This window comes from Mastomys coucha, unplaced genomic scaffold (genome assembly GCF_008632895.1).
Source record: "Mastomys coucha isolate ucsf_1 unplaced genomic scaffold, UCSF_Mcou_1 pScaffold21, whole genome shotgun sequence".
NCBI classification, from domain to species: domain Eukaryota; kingdom Metazoa; phylum Chordata; class Mammalia; order Rodentia; family Muridae; genus Mastomys; species Mastomys coucha.
In genome coordinates this window covers 11745707-11766061 of record NW_022196904.1, presented here as the reverse complement: position 1 = coordinate 11766061, position 20355 = coordinate 11745707, and the positions used below count along the sequence as shown (strand labels likewise).

The 20355-nt window shown below is 38.9% G+C and overlaps 1 pseudogene; it reads left to right on the top strand.

Moving 5' to 3' along the window:
• Positions 1 to 20355, top strand: part of LOC116100379 — a 102402-nt pseudogene that overhangs the window by 68074 nt on the left and 13973 nt on the right.

Below are 20355 nucleotides of genomic sequence, written 5' to 3'. Positions count from 1 at the left end.
TTCATGGCATGGCCAGGATCTGATATTGACGTGGGCGAGAGGCTCTGTTTGTGTGTTTCCACAGGACCGCTGAGATCCCATTTGGGTCTCTGAGTGATTGACAAGGAAGTGTGCCACGCAGAATGGAGAGTTTGTGCCTGAGAGCCCTGTGCACTCTTCTTCTTCTGTTCCTGGCAGAGAGCCAAGCAGAGCCAAGATGGAGGATTCTGTCGGTGTTTCTAAGACCAATGCCAATATGACATAATGCTCAAGTGTTTCCTCACCCTTTTAGTACCAACAGAAGTTTAGATGTTTCATTTTTGCCTTTAGATTGGCTGGTCTCCTACTGCTGGTCTGCCTTGTGGTCCTGTGGTATATATGCAGGATCAGGTTCACTCGGAGAAGGAATACAGCCATGATAGTGCAAGCATTTATGGCCATTGAGGCAGGACAGTTCCCCCAGGCATGGCTAACAGTCATGTATCAGTGATCGTCCATCACGTTTAGGCTGTAAGGCTGAGCACTGCACTTGGGATACACTGTTTGCTGTTAGTGGTCTCAAGAAGAGCATGTATGATTGATGCAGGTTGATACCGCCCTTTCCCCAATTCTCCCATTCATTCCTGCCTCTGGAAAAATGGTATCGGACGGGTCTGGCTTAGACTGGGTGGGTGACACCTGGCTAAGAGCCTGTACAATGTCCCCAAATTATTCACCAGAGATCAGACCTCTACTCTTGCCTGTTTCACTTAAAAATTAAAAGAGGGAACTGTGGAAAGCCGAGCCCCAAGGGAGAGGCCTCGTAAAGAAAGCCCTTATTTGGCTAAACTACTGTTATTGGTTGCTTCTACATCTGGTGATCTATCTGCTTTTGCTACATGGCCCATTGGGATTGGCTAAGCTTGGGAGAACTCAACAGCCGAGGGTGGGCCAAGAGGCAAAGCTTAAGTAAGCTCCAGAGAAGCAGGAGGGAGAAGGCATAAGATTAGAGCAGGAGGAGAAGCAGGCAGGAGAGAGCAGGAGGGAGAAGCATTGTAAAAGGGTCCTGAAATAAACTGCAAAAAGGAAGAGCTCATGTAGTTGTGTCTTTCTTGCTGGACGAGGAGGACCCAACAGCCAGTGAATTCCATGATTGTGGGCCCACAGTCATACTTCTTTGGCTGAGAAAGGAGTTCATTCATCAGAAACAATGCTGTGTTATCCTGTAAGTCTATGAGTCATGGTTTTTGCAGAAGTATTACATGCAGGAAAAGCAAATCTATAAACATAATAAGTATCTACTCCAATAAGAACAAAACATTGTCTTTTCCATGAAGAAAATGGAACCTCCCACCAGGTTGCTGGCTGATCACCTTGAAAAATGGTGCCTTATCTGGGACTCAGTGTTGGTCTCTGCTATTAGCAGACCCAGCATTCAACATCAGCTGTAGCCAGGTCAGCCTTGGTGAGTGGAAGTCGGCGTTGTTGAGACCAACATAAACCTATCTCAGCCACCATGCTCAGTTTTTCAGGTGCCCATTGAGTAATGACCAGGATGGCAAGGGAAAAGGAGATGACTGTCCAAAGAACTGGTAATCTTCTTGTTTATTGAACTCCTCCTCAGATGAAGTCACCTTTTGTTGAGAATTTCTCTGGGACACAAGTATCTTCACATCCTTAGCCCATTTGGTAAGATCTATCCACATACATCTCCAAAAGTTTTTCTAACCAATTTTCCAATCATGATCTTTCCAAGTCCCTGACCATCCAGCCAATCCATTAGCTATAGTTCAAGAGTCAGTGAACAGTAGTACATCTGGCCATTCCTCCTCCCAAACAAAAAGTAATACCAGGTGTACTGCTTGAAGTTCTACCCACTGTGGAGATTTTCCTTCAACTGTATCACTCAGGGTTGTCCCAGAAAGGGGTTGTAATACTGCTGCTGTCTACTTCTGGGTGGTGCCTGCATAATATGCAGAGCCATCAGTAAACTAAGTCCTAGTTTTCTCTTCTTCAGTCAGCTGATCACACGGGACACCCCATGAGGATATAGATGTATGCTTGGGAGGAGATGGCATTCTAAAGTGATTAGAGGCATTTGAGCAACGTCTTCAGGTAACTTGCTTGTCCCTCAGGACCTGGTTGGGCCTAATCAATTATATACCACTTCCATTTGATAATAGACTGCTGCTGTGCACATCCTAATTCATGACTTGGGGAGGGGGGTCTGATAACACCCAGCTCATGATGGACAGTTCAGATCTCATGATAATTTGGTGTCCTATTGTCAAACATTCACTTTCCACTAAGGCCCAAATATGAGGCCAAAAGTTGTTTTTCAAAAGGTAAATAAATGTCTGCAGATAATGGTAGAGCTTTGCCCCCAAATCTCAAACTTCTCTTCTGTGATTCATCTACCAGGACCTGCCTCAGGCTCCAAACAGCATCTCTATCTGCCATCAACACCTCAAGTGCTACCAAGTCTACTGGATTATATACTCCAAGTGTTAGAGCAGCTTGTACAGCAGATTGGAACTGTTGAAGAGCTTTTCCTGTTTCAGGTCCCATACAAAGCTAGCAGCTTTCTGAATCACTTGGTAACTGGGACTGGGCAACACACCAAATTGAAAAATGTGCTGTCTCTAAAATCCAAATAGACACATTAAATGTGCTTCCTTCTTGGTGGGGGGAGGGGCCATGTGTAATAAACTTATCTTTCACTTTAGAAGGAATATTTCTGCATGCCACACAACACTTGACTCCTAAGAATTATACTGATGCAGATGGCCCTTGAATTTTGGTTGGATTTATTCCCCATCCTCTGATATGCATATGTGTTGCCAATGAGTTCAAAGTGGTGGCTACTTCCTCCTCACTTGGTCCAATCAACAAAATGTTATCAATCGAGTGCAACAATGTGATATTTTGTTGAAGAGACAGATTATGAAGATCCCTTCTTACTAAGTTATGATGAAGAGCAGAGTATTTATAGAGGCAAAACTGTAAAGGTATACTGTTGGCCTTACCAACTGAATGCAAATTGCTTCTGATGGTCCTTAAGGACAGATACTGAGAAGAAGGCATTTGCTAGATCAATAACTGCATAACAGGTACCAGAAGATGTGTTAATTTGCTCAAGTAATGAAACTACATCTGGTACAGCTGCTGCAATCTGTGTTACTACATGTTTAGTTTTCAATAGTCAACTGTCCTTCTCCATGATCCATCTGTCTTGCATACTGGCCAGATAGGAAAGTTAAAAGAAAATGTGTTGGGAATTCCTTGGTGGTAGTAATTCCAGCATTTCCTCAAGGAGTGCAATACTGTTTTTGATTCTCTATATTCTTTGGCAGAGGCAACTCTAAAGGCTTCCATTTAGTCTTTTCAACTGCACATAGTTCTCACTCCACAGATTGGGGAACCAATGTAAGAATTCTGCCAATTTCTAAGTATATCTATCCCAATTATACATTCCAGAACTGGGGAAATGACAACAGGATGTGTTCAGGGACCTACTAGACCAACTGTGAGTTAAACATCAGTCAACATTCCTTTAATCACCTGTCCTCCATAAGCTCCTACTTTATTTTTTGAAACTTTTATTGTAGTATGATGAGAAAAGCTACATGATTTCCATTTATCTGAATTTGTTAACATTTAAAAACATATTTTAAGTAAATAAAATTAAATCACATTCTTGTTTCCCGTTTGTAACCCCACTCCTCCCAGAAACACCCCTTCAATACCTACAATATCTTTTTTGTCATATTCCCTAAAATTAATAAAATATTATAATAATAAAAAATAGTATTATAAAAGTTGTTTGATATAAAACAACAATCAAGAGTCTTATGTAGATGCTCATCTACAACAATAGTGAAAATACATTTTTCTCAATATAAATTTTAAATAACTCCAAACATATTAATTGTATACTTAAAAAAATACATCATTTCTGGTATTATCTTAAATGAACATAAATATATAAAGTCTTTTTGTTTGTTTTGTATTTAGTAGAGTTTCAAATCTTGGCTCTTATTGTGGTACAAGCCCAAACTGAGAACAGTTTTTAGACATTGGATTTCATTGTAATAAGGCTGTACTTCAATGACCCTCACATCACCAAAGGATTTTACCACCATCATAGCTAAGCTAAAAGTTGATAATTCTGCCGCACCAAGAAATGAATTGTACGCATGATTTTTGGATACAGACTTCCTGCTATTGTCAAAGCTATTTGACTTGAGTGAGTGACTTCATTCTCAGCCCACAGAGAACAGGTTACATTCATTTAAGAAATGATGTAGGTATTAAGATGGTCTATCCATAAAGTCATTCACAAACTATTTCAATGAACAATGGTTCTGCATGGAGGGTGGCACAGACATTAGGTGAGGGTAAGAATTTGTTTCACTAGCTGTGATAATTTGGAAAAGCATTCATCTCAGAGAAAGAGTAACTTATAAAGTCCTCTTCTTCAAACTTGATACAAGAGTTACAAATGTCAAGCAAAGCATTCAGTCTCACTCATTGTTCGTTTACAAGCAACCTCCCTACTTAATCGTTTATGTTTCTTATGGGTATATAAATACTTTTGAAATATATAAGCTATTCTGAAAACCATAGGATAGTGTATAGGCATGAAATAAAAACTACTACAAATAGAGAGGGTGAGATAGGAAAAGCAAGATTTCGAGACCCTTATGTTGTACACAGCCAGACACTGTCACAAACAAACAAGCTGAAAGTGTATAAAGATTGCGCAATATTGGCTTTATTTTTCCAATTACCAAGTTAGAGAGATCATTGGATGACAATCAACAAATTTCTAATTGCTCATATTATTGGATTTCAATCAATTAAGATATGTTGGTATTATTAATTTTCATATTAAGAAATTAAGAAAAAGTAATTGTCACTTACTGTTGTTTTATTGTAAGAGGTGGAATTAGGTTTGTGTGACTTTGTTGAAAGATTACCTTCTTGATTCTTCTAGGGTGTAGTTTTGATCCTTATGTTGATGTTTTCCATCTATTATCATTTGTAGGGATGGATTTTTAGAAAGATATTGTGTAAATTTTGTTTTGTCATGGAATATCTTGTTTTCTCCATATATGATAATTGAGAGATTTGCTGGGTATAGTAGACTGTGCTGGCATTTGTGTTCTTGTAGGGTCTGTATGACATATGCCCAGGATCTTTTAGCTTTCATAGTCTCTGGTGAGAAATCTGCCGTAATTCTGATAGGCCTGCCTTTATATGTTACTTGGCCTTTTTCCCTTACTGATTTTAAAATTCTTCCTTTGTTTAGTACATTTGGTGTGTTGATTATTATGTGAGAAGAGGAATTTATTTTCTGGTCCAGTCTATTTGGAGTTCTGTAGGCTTCTTGTATGTTCATGGGCATCACTTTCTTTAGGTTAGGGAAGTTTTCTTCTATAATTTTGTTGAAGATATTTGCTGGCCCATTACATTGGGCAACTTCACTCTCTTCCATACCTATTATCCTTAGGTTTGGTCTTCTCATTCCATCCTGGATTTCCTGGATATTTTGCGTTAGGAGCTTTTTGCTTTTTGCATTTTCTTTAACTGTTGTGTCAATGTTTTCTATGGTGTCTTCTGCCCCTGAGATTCTATCTTCTATCCCTTGTATTCTGTTGGTGATGTTTGCATCTATGACTCCTGAATTCTTTCCTAGGTTTTGTATGGCCAGGGTTATCTTTCTTTCTGTTTTCTTTATTGTTTCTATTTCCATTTTTAGATTCTGGATGGTTTTGCTCATTTCCTTTACCTGTTTGATTGTGTTTTCCTGTAGTTCTTTAAGGGATTTTTGTGTTTCCTCTTGAAAGGCTTCTACCTGTTTTCCTGTGTTCTCTTGTATTTCTTGAGGGTACTATTTATGTCTTTCTTAAAGTCCTATATCATCACCATGTGAAATGATCTTATATCTGAATCTTGCTTTTCCAGTGTAATGTTATGTCCAGGACTTGCTATGGTGGGAGAATTGGGTTCTGATTATGCCCAGTTACCTTGGTTTGTGTTGTTTATTTTCTTATGCTTACCCCCTGCCATCTTGTTATCTTTAGTGCTACCTGCCCTTGCTAAATCTGAGTGGAGCCTGTCCTTCCTGTGATCCTGGTTGTGTCAGAACTCCTCAGAGTCAAGCTGTCTATGTGATTCTGTGATTCTGGGATCCTGGGATTCTGGGCTTGTTAGATCACCTGGGAGTAGGGTTTCCTCTGTGTGTTGTGGGACTGGCTGCAGAGCTTGCAACCAAGGTCTGCTCAGGACACCAACCCAGACAGACTGGAAAGAACCACATTCACTTGACTGGTGGAGTTCCTGTGTGCCTGGTCCCATTGGTCCCAGTTACTTCCAGTGTTGGGAGAGATGTTGGTTCCTCCTCACCTCTGTTCCCGGGTGTGTCAAAGTGCCTGGGAGTGGAGCTTCCTCTGGGTGTTGTGGGACTGGCTGCAGAACTTGCGCCCAAGGTCTACTCAGGACACCAGCCCAGATAGACTGGCCATAAGCCTCTACTTAAACAGGAGGGCCACAAAGATTCTTTTGATCTCCTGGGATTAGCATTAATTCAAAACCTGTATCCAATTAGACCACAGAAAGTCTGATTATTTCCTTTCCCCCAGTGTACACTTACACTTTTAAAGACCATAGGTACCTCTAGGGAACAACTGGCTAACAGCAAAACTTTTATGTGTCTTATCAAGATCCTTCCTCAGGGGAACCTGGCCATCCCTCATTCAAGGGGTTCTGGATCTGCAAACTGGCTCAAGTCTGGAAATTGACTGTATACACTGGCCTAGATTGTCTTTTGCCACAATCCTATGTAGTTTTTCTTTCATTTGTTTGAGAATTTTTCTGCCTATACAGGTCAAACTGATATGGAATAGGTTTCCTATTTATTTCATGCCTAGAAACACTATGGCTGATTAGCTAGTACCAAATGTCCACACAAGTCATGCCATTATAAATTTCACCTCTCCTGTGCTGACCATTATAGGCTAGGTCATTATAAATGTTGTTTTGTCTAAGATGCCCATTATAATAACTACAACAACCTTGTCTCTGGCAATTCAATGCTGCAACCTGGCCCTTGATACCTCAGGGCCCAATTAAACTCATTGCATTTAAATCATCCAATTGAGTAGTAGCATCTCCAACCAAAAGGTCTGGTACAAGGAAAAGTACAAGAATAAAACTCTTCAAATGTGCTGGTGCCCCTCTCACCAGTTTGCATCTTACAGGATTTGTGAAAGACATGTCTTCTGGGCCTTCCCACTGTGGAGGATTTTTAGGTTTTATACAATATATGCACTCTAGCATTGCAATTTGCCTAAGCCTTAAATTCCCTTCATCAACACACAGCCAAGGGATTTCAGGCATATCCAAGTTCTTTTCAGTTGTCCATCTTTTAATAAACACATCAGCCGACCATTCATACAAATTTCTGACACCTTTTTAAAAACTATGTGAGCTTCCATGTTAAACCTAGAATCTCCACTCAAAGAGTCCATGTCAATAAACTCAGCCTGATCTAGTTTTATGTTCCTTCCATGATTATTCCACACCCTTAAAATCCATTTCCACACATATTCTCCAAACTTCTGCTCAAATGAATTAGAAAACTTATTAAGCTCCTTAGTAGTGTAGGACATTTCCTCATGGACTACACTTTCTACCTCTCCCCTAGGACCCTGAGTTGCCTTGAGTCTGATTATAAGTATTGAAGAAATTATGGATGGGCCTTGAAGAACATCAATATTAACTTGCTCAGCATTTTCTTAAAAGAAAGTCACTGATGGTTTATCAGACTCTAAGAGATTATTTTCCTTCTTTGAAAAAGACATTATTTCAAGGGGTTGGGCTGAGGGTACTACTTCCTCAGGTGAGGTAAACCCTTGAGATTCTGAAGAACCAAAGTTCTCAGCTTCAATAGGGTCCTCCCGTACATCCCCAAACCCAAGGTATAGGATCCCATTCCTTGCCAATTTATGCCCTTACTTTACCTACTGACACCCTCTGAGGCTGAGACTTGCATTTTCACTGTAATTCAGCCATCATTATAATAAGGGATTCAGTATACATTTCTGCAACATGAGTTCTATTGCTGCTGTAGAGAAAATTCTCTTCAAGGGCACATTTACAAATCTTTATATTGTTTATTTGGATCTGCAACATTTTGTCATACATTTCATTCATTTCCTGGTAGATTTTTCTTTGATGGATATGAAGTGTGCTTCCTTATTTTTTTGACAAGTTTAGGTTGAAAGAAAATTTTATTCAATGTGAGATCGTGTGTTTGGACCATTTGTTTGGAGAATTCTGTTCTTGCCTTTTACTCTGAGAAAGTGTCTGTTTTTTATTTTTACTGAGGTGAGTTTCCTGTATGCAGCAAAATGTTGTATCCTGTTTACATATTCAGTCTGTTAGTCTATGCCTTTTTTTGGGAAATTGAGTACACTGATACTAAGAGATATAAGGAAAAGTGATTGCTGCTTCATGTTATTTTTGTTGTTAGATGTGGAATTATGTTTATGAGGCTATCTTCTTTTTGGTTTATTAAAAGAAGATTATTATATTTTGTATTTTCTAGGGTGTAGTTTCCCTCCTTGTGTTGGTGTTTTCCATTTATTATCATGTAAAGGGCTAGATTTGTAGAAAGATATTACGTAAATTTGTATTTGTCATGAAATATTTTCTCTGTCTATGGTAATTGAGATTTTTGTTGGGTATAGTTGACTAGGCTGACATTTGTGTTCTTTTATGGTCTGTATGACATCTGCCCAGGATCTCTTGCTTCTTATAGTCCCTGGTAAGAATCTAGTGTAATTCTGATAGGCCTTCCTTTACATGTTACTTGATCTTTTTCCCTTACTGCTTTTAATATACTTTCTTTGTTTTCTGCATTTGGTGTTTTGATTATTATGTGACAGGAGGAATTTCTTTTCTCATTCCAGGTATTGGGAGTTCTATAGGCTTCTTGTATGGTTATGGGCATCTCTTTCTTTATGTTAAGGAACTTTTCTTGTATAATTTTATTGAAGATGTTTACTGGCCCTTTAAGTTCACTTTCTTCTATACATATTATCATTAAGTTTGATCTTTACATTGTTTCCTGGATTTCCTGCATATTTGGGTTAGAACCTTTTTGCATTTGCATTTTCTTTGACTCTTGTGTCAATGTTTTCTATGGTGTCTTCTGCACTTGAGATTCTCTCTTTTACATCTTGTATTCTGTTGCTGATGCTTGCGTATATGACTCCTGATCTCTTTCCTAGGTTTTCTATGTCCAGTGTTGTCTCCCTTTGAGATATTTTTATTGTTTCCCTTTCCATTTTTAGATTTTGGATGGTTTTCTTAATCTTTTTACCTATTTGGGGATTTAGACTAGTGGTACAGCACTTTCCTAGTAAGTGCAAGGCCCTGGGATTGCACCTCAGTTCTGGAAATAAGATAAGATTATGATTTCTGAGTGTAACATTAAACATTTAATATCTTGTCCCAAGGTTTCTACCCCACCTTTCGTAGTTGAGTTCCAGAGGAAAGACACAGTTAGCCATTATATTTTGAATACGACATAAGTATCACAATAGATAGGCAGCTACCTATCCTCCAGGCAGTTAGATTCTACTTTCCTATTGATAATCCCATGTTATTACTTACTCCTTACTATATTTCATCTGGGCTGCTTGTAGAACCAATTGAGTAGCCCAAATGATCATGATTTTATGGCTCAGATAACCGTGGTGGCTTCTGCTTTCTCTCTTTGCACATTATTCTTGTTCCTCTTGGTATCAAACCTGGGAAATCTAAACCCCACCTATGTCTCTTTTTCTAAGCTATTGGCTGTTGGCATCTTTATTTACCAACTACAATTAACTGTGGGTAGAGTCACCAAGTGTCTTACATGCAGACCCTCAAATCTTTGGAGCAATTAGTACTGTAGGATCCAAATTAGCATTAAAATACAAGGAGCATTAGGCAAAATGACTACAGCTGTAATGCAACACTATAACCAAAGTAACTTGAGGAAAGAGTTTACTTGGTTTATACTGCCATATCATAGCCCATAATTGAAGGAAGAAAAGATAGGAACTCAAACTGGGCAGGAAGATGGAGGAAGGAGCTACTACAGAAACTATAAAGAGGGGATGCTTATTTGACTGCTACTCATGGCTTGTCCAGCCTCTTTTCTTATAGAATCCCGGACTACCAGTTCAAGGATGGCACCACACAGAGTGGGCTGGGTGCTCAGAGTTAAGGACAGCAACTCCCACACAAAAGCATCAACTGAAAATATGACCTGCTTAGAAGATATATTTATAACTTATAAGGTAGAACAGAGACAGAGGGATTGGCCAGGTGGCAACTTGACCAAATTGACAAACATACCATGGGCAAGAACCAATCCCTGACACTATTAATGATATGGTGTTATGCTTTCAGACAGGAGCCTAGCATAATTGTCCTCTGAGAGGCTCCACTCAGTACCCAATGGAAATAGATTCAGAGACTCAGAACCAAATATTAGATGGAGCTCAGGAAATCTTGTGTAAGAGGTGAGAGAACTGAAGGACCTAAAGAGGACAGGACTCAACTAAAAGATCAAAAAACTTAACTGCCACGGAACTTGGGGACTCCCAGAAACTGAACTACAAAAAAGTGATTATTGCCTGGCAATATTACCCCTGCAAATATGTAGTAAAGGTGCAGCCTCTTTTTGCAAAAATTATTCTCAACAATAAAAGAACTTCTGGTGGGATTACTATCCCTGATCTTAAACTGTACTACAGATCAATTGTGATAAATGATGCATAGTATTGGTACAATGACAGGCAGATGGATCAATAGAATAGAATTGAAGACCCAGAAATGAACCCAAACACCCATGGTCACTTGATCTTTGACAAAGGAACTAAACCAATCCAGTGGAAAAAAGACAGCATTTTCGACAAATGATGCTGGCTCAACTATCAGTTAGCATGTAGAAGAATACAAATTGATCCACTCCTATCTCCTTTTAAAAATACACTGAAACTAATAGAAAAGAAAGTAGGGAGAGCCTTGAGCACATGAGCACAGGGGAAAATTTACTGAACAGAACACCAATAGCTTATGCTCTAAGATCAAGAATTAACAAATGGGACCTCATAAAATTACAAACCTTCTGTAAGGCAAAGAACACTGTCAATAGGACCAAATGGCAAGCAACAGATTGGGAAAATATCTTTACCAATTCTATATCTGATAGGGGGATAATATCGAATATATACAAAGAACTCAAGAAGTTAGATTCCAGAGAATCAAATAACCCTATTTAAAAATGGGGTACAGATTTAAACAAAGAATTCTGAACTGAGGGATACTGAATGCCTGAGAAACACCTAAACAAATGTTCAACATCCTTAGTCATCAGGGAAATGCAAATCAAAACAACTTTGAGATTCCACCTCATACCAGTCAGAGTGGCTAAGATCAAAAACTCAGGTTACAGCAAATACTGGCATGACTGTGGATAAAGAGGAACTCTCCTCCATTTCTGGTGGGATTTCAAGCTGGTACAACCACTCTGGAAATCATTTTGGCAGTTCCTCAGAAGATGGGACATAGTATTACCAGAGTACCTAGCTATACCACTCCTGGGCATAAAGTGAGTAGATGCTCCAACATGTAATAAGGACACATGTTCCACTATGTTCATAGCAGCCTTATTTATAATAACCAGAAAGTAGAAACAAGCCAGATTTCCCTCAACAGAGGAATGGATACAGAAAATGTGGCACATTTACACAATGAAGTACTACTCAGCTATTAAAAGCAATGAATTTATGAAATTCTTAGGGAAATGGATGGATCTGAGGTAGCCCTATCACAAAAGAACACACATGGTATGCACTCACTGATAAGTGGATAGTAGCCTAGAAGCTCGGAATACCCAAAATAAATCCACAAACTACAAGAAACTCAAGAAAAAGGAAGACCAAAGTATGGATACTTGGATCCTTCTTAGAAGGGGGAGCAAAATACTCATGGAAGGTGTTGCAGAGACAAACTATGGGGCAGATATTGAAGGAAGGATAATCCAGAGACTGCTCTACCTGGGAATCCTTACCATATGCAGTCATCAAACCTAGACATTGGATAGATATTAGCCATCCCATATACAATCACCAAATGGGACTTTAATGCGGATGCCAGCAAGTGCTGGCTGACAGGAGCCTGATATAGCTATCTGCTGAGAAGCTCTGACAGTGACCAATTAATACAGAAGTAGAGGCTCACCGCCATCCACTGGACTTAGCACAGGGTGTCCAGTGAAGGTGCTAGGGAAAGGACCCAAGGAGCAGAGGGATTTGCATCCCCTAGGGACAAACTAACAAGTACCCTCAGAGCTCCCAGGGACTAAACCACCAACCAAAGAGTATACATGGTAGGACTCATGGCTCCAGTAGCATATGTATAGCAGAAGATGGCCTAGTCAATCATCAGTGGGGGAGAGGCCCTTGTTCCTCTGAAGGTTCTATGCCCTAGTGTAAGAAAATGCCAGGGCCAGAAAGTGGGAGAGGGTGGGTTGGTGAGCAGGGGGTAGGGGGGAGGGAATAGTTTTTTTTTCCAGAGGGGAAACTGGGAAAGGAGATATCATTTGAAATGTAAATAAAGATATTATCTAATAAACAGTAAAGTAACAAACAAACAAAGAAAAGTACAGCCTTTTAAGTTTTGAATTTTCATTGACAGTTTTGCATTATGTCCTAAGGTATCTTCTGCTCCTGAGATTCCCTCTTCTGTCTCTTGTAATCTTCTGTTGATGTTTGCATCTGTAGCTACTGACCTCTCTCCTAGGTTTTCCATTTCTAGGGTTGCCTCCATTCATATTTTCTTTATTCTTTCCACTACAAATTTTAGCTCATGGAACATTTTAATCAATCATTCACCTGTTTAATTTTGTCTTCCTCTATTTTTAAGGGGTTTAAATTTTGTATTCCTTAAGGGCTTCTACCTGTTTACCTATACTTTTCTGTGTGTTTTTTTCAGTAAGTCATTTATATCCTCCTTAAAGGACTTGATTATCTTCATGAGATAGGAATTTAGGTCAGCATCCTGGTTTTCAGATGTGTTGTGCTATCCAGGGCTTGCTCTGGTGGGAGAACAGGGTTCTGATGGTGTAAATAGGAGTCTGATGGTGTAAGTAGGATAATTCTTAGTTTATCTAGTCATTTTCCAATAGGAGAGCATTGCTCATCTCCGTCATTTCTTCATAACTGCAAACTGCAGATTTCTAATATTACAGAGTAAGAGAACAAGACTAAAAATGGACTTTTACACTACAGAATAGAATGTAATGATAAATTGTGGAGACAGACATGGAAGAATGATAAAGAACCCTAGTTTCATCTGGACTTTATTTCTTGTTTAAAATATTTGACACAACTGGAATGGTAATTTATGATTTTTAATCATTCTATGTATTTGAAATATTAGAAAGATTTTTTTAAAACACTTTCTATTCTTTCTTTTTTTTAAGATTTTTATTTATTTATAATATGTAAGTACACTATAGCTGTCTTCAGACACACCAGAAGAGTGTATCTCATTACAGATGGTTGTGAGCCACCATGTGGTTGATGGGACTTGAACTCAGGACCTTAGGAAGAACAGACAGTGCTCTTACCTGCTGAGCCATCTCACCAGACCTATAAGAAAGATTTTTAAGTTACATTAATATATTTTGTGGGTGCTATCATTGTGAAGTATATGTGGAGGTCAGAGGTCAACTTTGCCAAGATTCAACTTAGTTCCTCAGGTTTGGTGGCAAGTACTTACTCAGTTTCCTCCCTAGCTCAAGACTTGATAGAAATAGGACCTGAAATAAAACAGTAGCTTTATACTTTGACCTTAAGTCATACAAAGTACAAAGCAAGAGAACATAGAAGTATCCCTGTAAGATCCTGAAATCTGATGAAAATAAAAGCCTCGAGATACAATTCTGCTTACTTATAGGAAAATGCTATACCATGGGTTGTTATGGTCTGGTTGGAAACAAATGTTAAGTTAATAGGTGGTACAGCAGATGCAGACAACTTCTTGGCAAAGGGGGATGCAATGAGTTCCTTGCATATCATCCAGAAAGCAAAAAGGAGTGAGGAATCCTCACAAACTTCTTTTTGACCTTCATACACATGCCTGACCCATACCCTAAAATGTAACTCTACTGTGTAATATTATATAATAAAATAGTTGTATATCAGCTTGACACGAGTTATCTTAAAGGAGGTACCCACAATTCAGAAAATGCCTCAATAAGATCTGGCTGCAGGGCATTTTCTTTTTACATTTTTTTAAAAAATGTTTATTATTAACCTTATTTTTTTACAGTCCAGTCATTATCTCCCTCCAAGTCCACCCTCCCACAAGTCCTCATACCATTCTTCCTTCCCCTTCTCCAAGAGGTTGTCCCAATCCCTCAAACCCCCTACCTCCAACCTGCACACTGCACCGGCTGCCTGACATCCCTAATCCCTGGGAACTCAAGTTTCTTGAGGGTTACATGCATCTTCTCTCACTGAAGCCAGACCAGGCAGGCCTTTGTTGTATATGTATGTGTTGGGGTCCTCATACTAGCAAGTGTGTGCTGCCTGGTTGATTGCTCAGTATCTGAGACATCTCAGGGTCTGAGGTAGTTGAGACTGCTAGTATTATTATGAGGTTGCTCTCCTCCTTAGCTTCTTCCAGCCTTTCCCTAATTCAAACACAGGAGTCTCCAACTTTAGTCCATTAGTTGAGTGTAAATATCTACATGTATCTCAGTCAGCTACTTTTTGGAAGACATCCATGCCAGGCTCCTGTCTGTATAAGGACACCATATCATAAGTAATAGTATCAGGCCTTGGAGCCTCCCCTCAAGATGGATCTCAAGGACATTTCCACCAGTCTTTTCTGTGTTTTTGTCCCTGAAGTACTTTTACAAAGGAATAATTCAGGATCAGAGTTTTTGATTGTGGTGTGGCAAGTCTATCCCAGAAATGGATGTCCTGTCTTTTAACTGGAAGTGGACTCAACATTTTCCCTCTCCCCAGTGTTGGGAATTTCATCTAAGGTTGCTTACTTTGAGTCCTCTGAATCTCTCACCTCCCAGGTTGTAAGTACATTCTAGAGGGTTCTTCTACCTCCCACCCCCAAGATTGCATATTTCCATTCCTCCTACTGGCACTCAGGTCTTCTCTCATATTCACCCCCTCAATACCTGATCATGGTCCCCTTTTCCCTTCCCCCTCCTCTGTCGCTCCCTCCCTCTGCCCCTATGATTGCTTTTTCAAGTATGACTCCCAAGTATGATTGAAGCACCCTCATTTAGACCCTTTGGCTTGTTAACCTTCTTGATTTCTGTGGATTATCTCCTGGATATTCTGTATTTTTTTGCTAATATCCACTTATTAGTGAGTACATACTATGCATGCCCTTTTAGATTTGACTTACTTCAGTCAGGGTGATATTTTATAATTCCACCAATTTGCCTGCAAAACTCATAATGTCCTCATTCTTAATAGCTGAATAGTAACACAATGTGTAAATGAACCATATTTTCTGAATCCATTCTTCTGTTGTGAGACATCTGGTTTATTTCCAACTTCTAGCTGTCACAATAAAGCTGCTTTGAATATAGTGTAGCATATGCCCCTGGGGCATGGTGGGGCATCTTTTGGGTATATGCTCAAGAATGGTATAGCTTGGTCTTCAGTTAGATCTATTTCCAATTTTCTTAGGAACCTCCAGGTTGATTTCCAGATTGATTGTACCAGTTACCAATCCCACTAGCAACGGAGGAATATTTCTTTTTCTCCACAACTTCCTAAACAGGTGCTATTATCTGAGTTTTTGATCATAGTCATTCTGATTGATGTAAGGAAGAATATCAGGGTCATTTTTGTTTTTGTTTTTGATTTTATTTTTATTTCAAAGGTTTTCCCCATTCAAGGTCTTCATTTCAGAAAATCACTATCCCATTCCCATCATCCTGACCACCTACTCCCCACCACCCACCTACTCCCATGTTCCCTCCCTGGCATTCCCCTACATTCGGGCATTGAACACCCTCAGGTACAAGAGCCTCTCCTCCAGCTGATGTCCAAGGCCATCCTCTGCCACATATGCAGCCAACGTCTTAGGAGTCTCCATATGTATTCTTTGGTTGGTTTTCCAGTCCTCAGCAGCTCTGGGAAGTCTGGCATGTTAACACTTTTGATCTCTCCATGGGGCTGTAAACCCCCTCAGCTCCTTCAGTCCCTTCTCCAACACCTCCATTGAGGACTCTCATCTGCAAATAGTGACACTTTTATTTCTTCTTTGCCAATTTGGATCCACTTGATCTCTTTTGTTGTCTTACTGTTCTAGCTAACACTTTTAGTACTCTATTAAATAGATATGGCAAGAATTGGCATCACTGTCTTATTCCTTATTTCAGTGGGATTGCTTTAAGTGTGTCTCCAATTAATTTGATATTGGCTGTTGGTATATAGTAAACTGCTTTAATTATGTTTAGGTATTGGCCTTGAATTCCTGATCTCTCCAATAGTTTTAACATGAATGGGTGTTGTCTATTGTCAAATGCTTTTTCTGCATCTAAGGGGATCTTCATGAGATTTATTTTTAATTTTAATTTGTTTATATAGTGGATTACATTAATGGATTTCATATATTTAACCAACCTTGCATTCCCAGGATAAAGCCTACTTGATCGTGGATAATTATTGTTTTTATGTGTTGATTTATCTAGCTTGCAAGAATTTCATTGATTATTTTTGCATTGGTATTCATAAGTGAGATTGTTCTGAAGTTCTCTTTTTTGTTTGGATCCTTTTGAGGTTTAGGTATCAGAGTAATTGTGGCTTCATAGAACAAATTAGGTAGTGTTCCTTCTCTTTCTATTTTATGGAATATTTTGAGGAAAATCAAGTCTTCTTTGAAAGTCACCTAGCATTCTGCACTAAATTCAATCTGCCCCTGGGCTTTTTTTGGTTGGGAGGTTTTCAATAGCTTTTTATATTTCCTTGTTCAATATGGGCCATTTTAGATAGTTTACTTGCTCTTGATTTAACTTTGGTATGTGTCATCTGTCTAGACAACCATCCATTTCATCTAAATTTTCCAGTTTTATTGAGTATAGGGATTTAGAGTAGGATATGATGACTTTTTGAATTTTCTCCATTTCTGTTATGTCTCCCTGTTCACTTGTGATTATGTTAATTTGGATACTACTTCTTAGCCACTTAGTTATTTTGGCAATGGGTTTATCTATCTTGTTGATTCTCTCAAGGAACCAGCTTCTGTTTTTCTTGATTCTTTGTATTTTTGTATTTGTTTCTATTTGGTTGATTTCAACACTGAGTTTGACTATTTCCTGCCTTCTACTCCTTTAGGGTGAACTTGCTTCTTTTTGACCTAGAGCTCACAGTTGTTCTCTTTAGTTGTTAGTGTAAGATCTCTCCATTTTCATTACCAGGACACTTATGCTATGAAATTTCCTATTAGCACTGCTTTCATTGTGTCACGTAAGTTTGGGTATGATGTGTCAACATTTTCATTAAATCCCAGGAAGTCTTTAATTTCTTTATTTCTTCCCTGATGCCCTGAACCACGGGGCATTCAACAGAGACCTAGGGCAGGGGAGAAAGACTGAAGCAGGACAAGAGATATGAAGAATGAGAGCAAGACAGGTGTCTGATCAAGCTCTGAAAACTTTACTTCAGGTATGGCAATACAAGCATAAACTAGAGGAGGCTTCAAGGAGCGGGGGAAGAGCCCTGGGGGGCTTTCCAAAGGCCAGGTGGCAATCGTCAGTCTCTGGAACCAGTGTTCACAGTTTCCTCCACACCCACAAATATTCTTACTATTAGACTACACAAGTTCTCTCAGGGCTATATGTGCAAGCTAGTAGATCTCCACAGGGCCATGGTTCCCAGCATCTCCTTCCTCTTTATCATTTTTAAAGATGATTGAAAAAAGGTGATCAATAGTTGCCTCATCTTTGGATGAGTTGGCATTAACCAACAGGGGGAGCATTGACCTGATTCCTCCTGTGGGTCATATTACCATCATGTCCCACAGTCATGGCTCTTGCTATATTTTGGGGAGCGGGGCAGAGCCTTAGAAAATCCTTAGGATAATGTTAAAGAATAGATATCAACCTCCTTCCAAACCAGGTTTGTCTCACAGGGAAATGAGAGACAATCTGTGCAGGACCTTCCCCTGAGGTGCTTAGCTTTGCACTGATGTCCATACTGGATTCATTTTTTTCTGATACCAGTATGCACAGGTCTGAATCCTATGCAGTTTCTAAAGGAGAATTAGCAATCTCAGGTTCAGCAAAGCATCTATCAGCAAATCAAGTCTATGATAATGAATTTGTAGGAATCTTGATGCCAAAGAATCATTCTGCTGTTTTATAAAATCAGTAATTTTGTTAAAAATGAAAGGTCCCAAGGTTACTAATAATAAAATGCTTATTAAAGGTCCAAGGAGGGACATCAAGAGGGTGAACATGGAGGATTTCTACCAACTATCAGCAGCAGCTGAAAACTGGATGATTTTGTTTTTTGAGTTCCAAATTAAGTTGTGTAACTGTTGGATCCAAGTCTCCACTAGGCCAGACTCATTTACATAAAAACAGCATTCTTCTTTCAGAAATAAGCAGGTGCAACTCTTCTTATTGACCACCCAGTTGTAAGCAAGTCAAATGCTCTAGATTCTGTAAGGCAACTTGGGCAACGGAAGCTATTGGTCTCTTTAAAGAAGGTAATGGTTCAGGGGAGGCTTTTACTGACAATGCAAATTATTGGGATAATTTGGTGGTGGTGAGAAGAGAATGGTCTAAAGCCCCTCCCAGACAAACTTGCAGTCACAACAGAGTTTACCAAGGAGGTGTTGGACACTAAAGGGAGGAAAACAGCTCCCTTCATTCTGGTATCTGAGTGCTATCCCAGCTCAAAGACTTGGTGGAGTTAGTGAAGTGAACTGAACAACTAGGGTCATGGGAAGACACAGAAATTCTTTATCAATGTTTTTGATCTAACAAAGCTAGGGTAGAAGTGCCTGTAGCTGCGCCTCCCACATTAAGGCCTACGGAGGCACTAGTTCCCAATCCTTTGTAATTAATTTCACTATTGATAGTGAATTTTCCTTCAGCAGGCATATCCATCAACTAGTATTTTTTACTATTACCACAACTGCTAGGCCTTCCCATACTGTTGGATGTTAAAACGGGTGAATCAGTGACATATGTCCAATACAGCTTTTCTATCGATCATTGTCAGGGCACTCAGCAAGCTCCCTGGTCAGCATGTCACACCAATCACTCTGGCAGCCAGCAAGCTCTTGTACCATTCTGTGGAAAAAACACAAACATGTTCTCTTTTCCATATTAAACACCTGATCAGATCATACCATATTCAGTAAGTGGATCCTTCCATTTCACCTAGACATGAGTATGCCTAGTAGTAGAATGCTGTACACACTTAGCAAAGAGTTCCTTGGCATTGAAATTTTAAAATTTTAAAAATAAAAGTGATTTAAATAATGCACATGGGAAATAATTGCTCCTTTTTTGTTTTTTAAAAGCCAATTTTTCAGAGTGCCATGTACACGTTTAACAATTTCTTGTCCCTAAGAATTATATAAAGTCTTAGTAATATGGGTAACATTAAATTGTTGACAAAACATTTCAAATGTTTAACTGTAATAGTCAGTTCCATACTCTGTTTTAATCTGATTGGGAACACCAAGCATAGAAAAAGAATGTAGGAAATGACCAATTACATTTTTAATTGCTTTTCCTGTTAAGGCAATTGCAACTAGAAAGCTTGAAAAGGTCACATGTGCATTTTATTTTTATTTTTATTTTTTTAAAATCATGCATATCCATTTGTAATAATTGATTAGGTATAAGTCCTTGAGAATTAACACCATTATTTTGGTACAGGTAGAAACTGAGGACATTGAGAGGAAGTCTTTACAATTCAACAAGTAAATATTATAAAGTTACCAAATTATCATTTCAAGCCATTACTATTTTGATGATGTGAAGAATTTGATCATATGGCCAGTTGTTCTTGTGTAAGGCCTATAATCTTTCTGGCATACAAATCTGCTGTGGCAATGTCTTAAGGGGTCTTGTCCAGGCAGTGTAGGATGAGTTCTTAAATGTCCAAAGACAGTCCTTTAAAGCAACATTACTTTCTTTTAACTTGAGTTGTATATGCATAAACAATTGCAAAATTTGAGCATTAGCAGTATCTAAAAAAGGAACAATTTTAACCAATTGTAAACCCTGAGCTATATATATATTGGCAATCAGTATATAAATTAAAAGTTTGATTTTAGTAC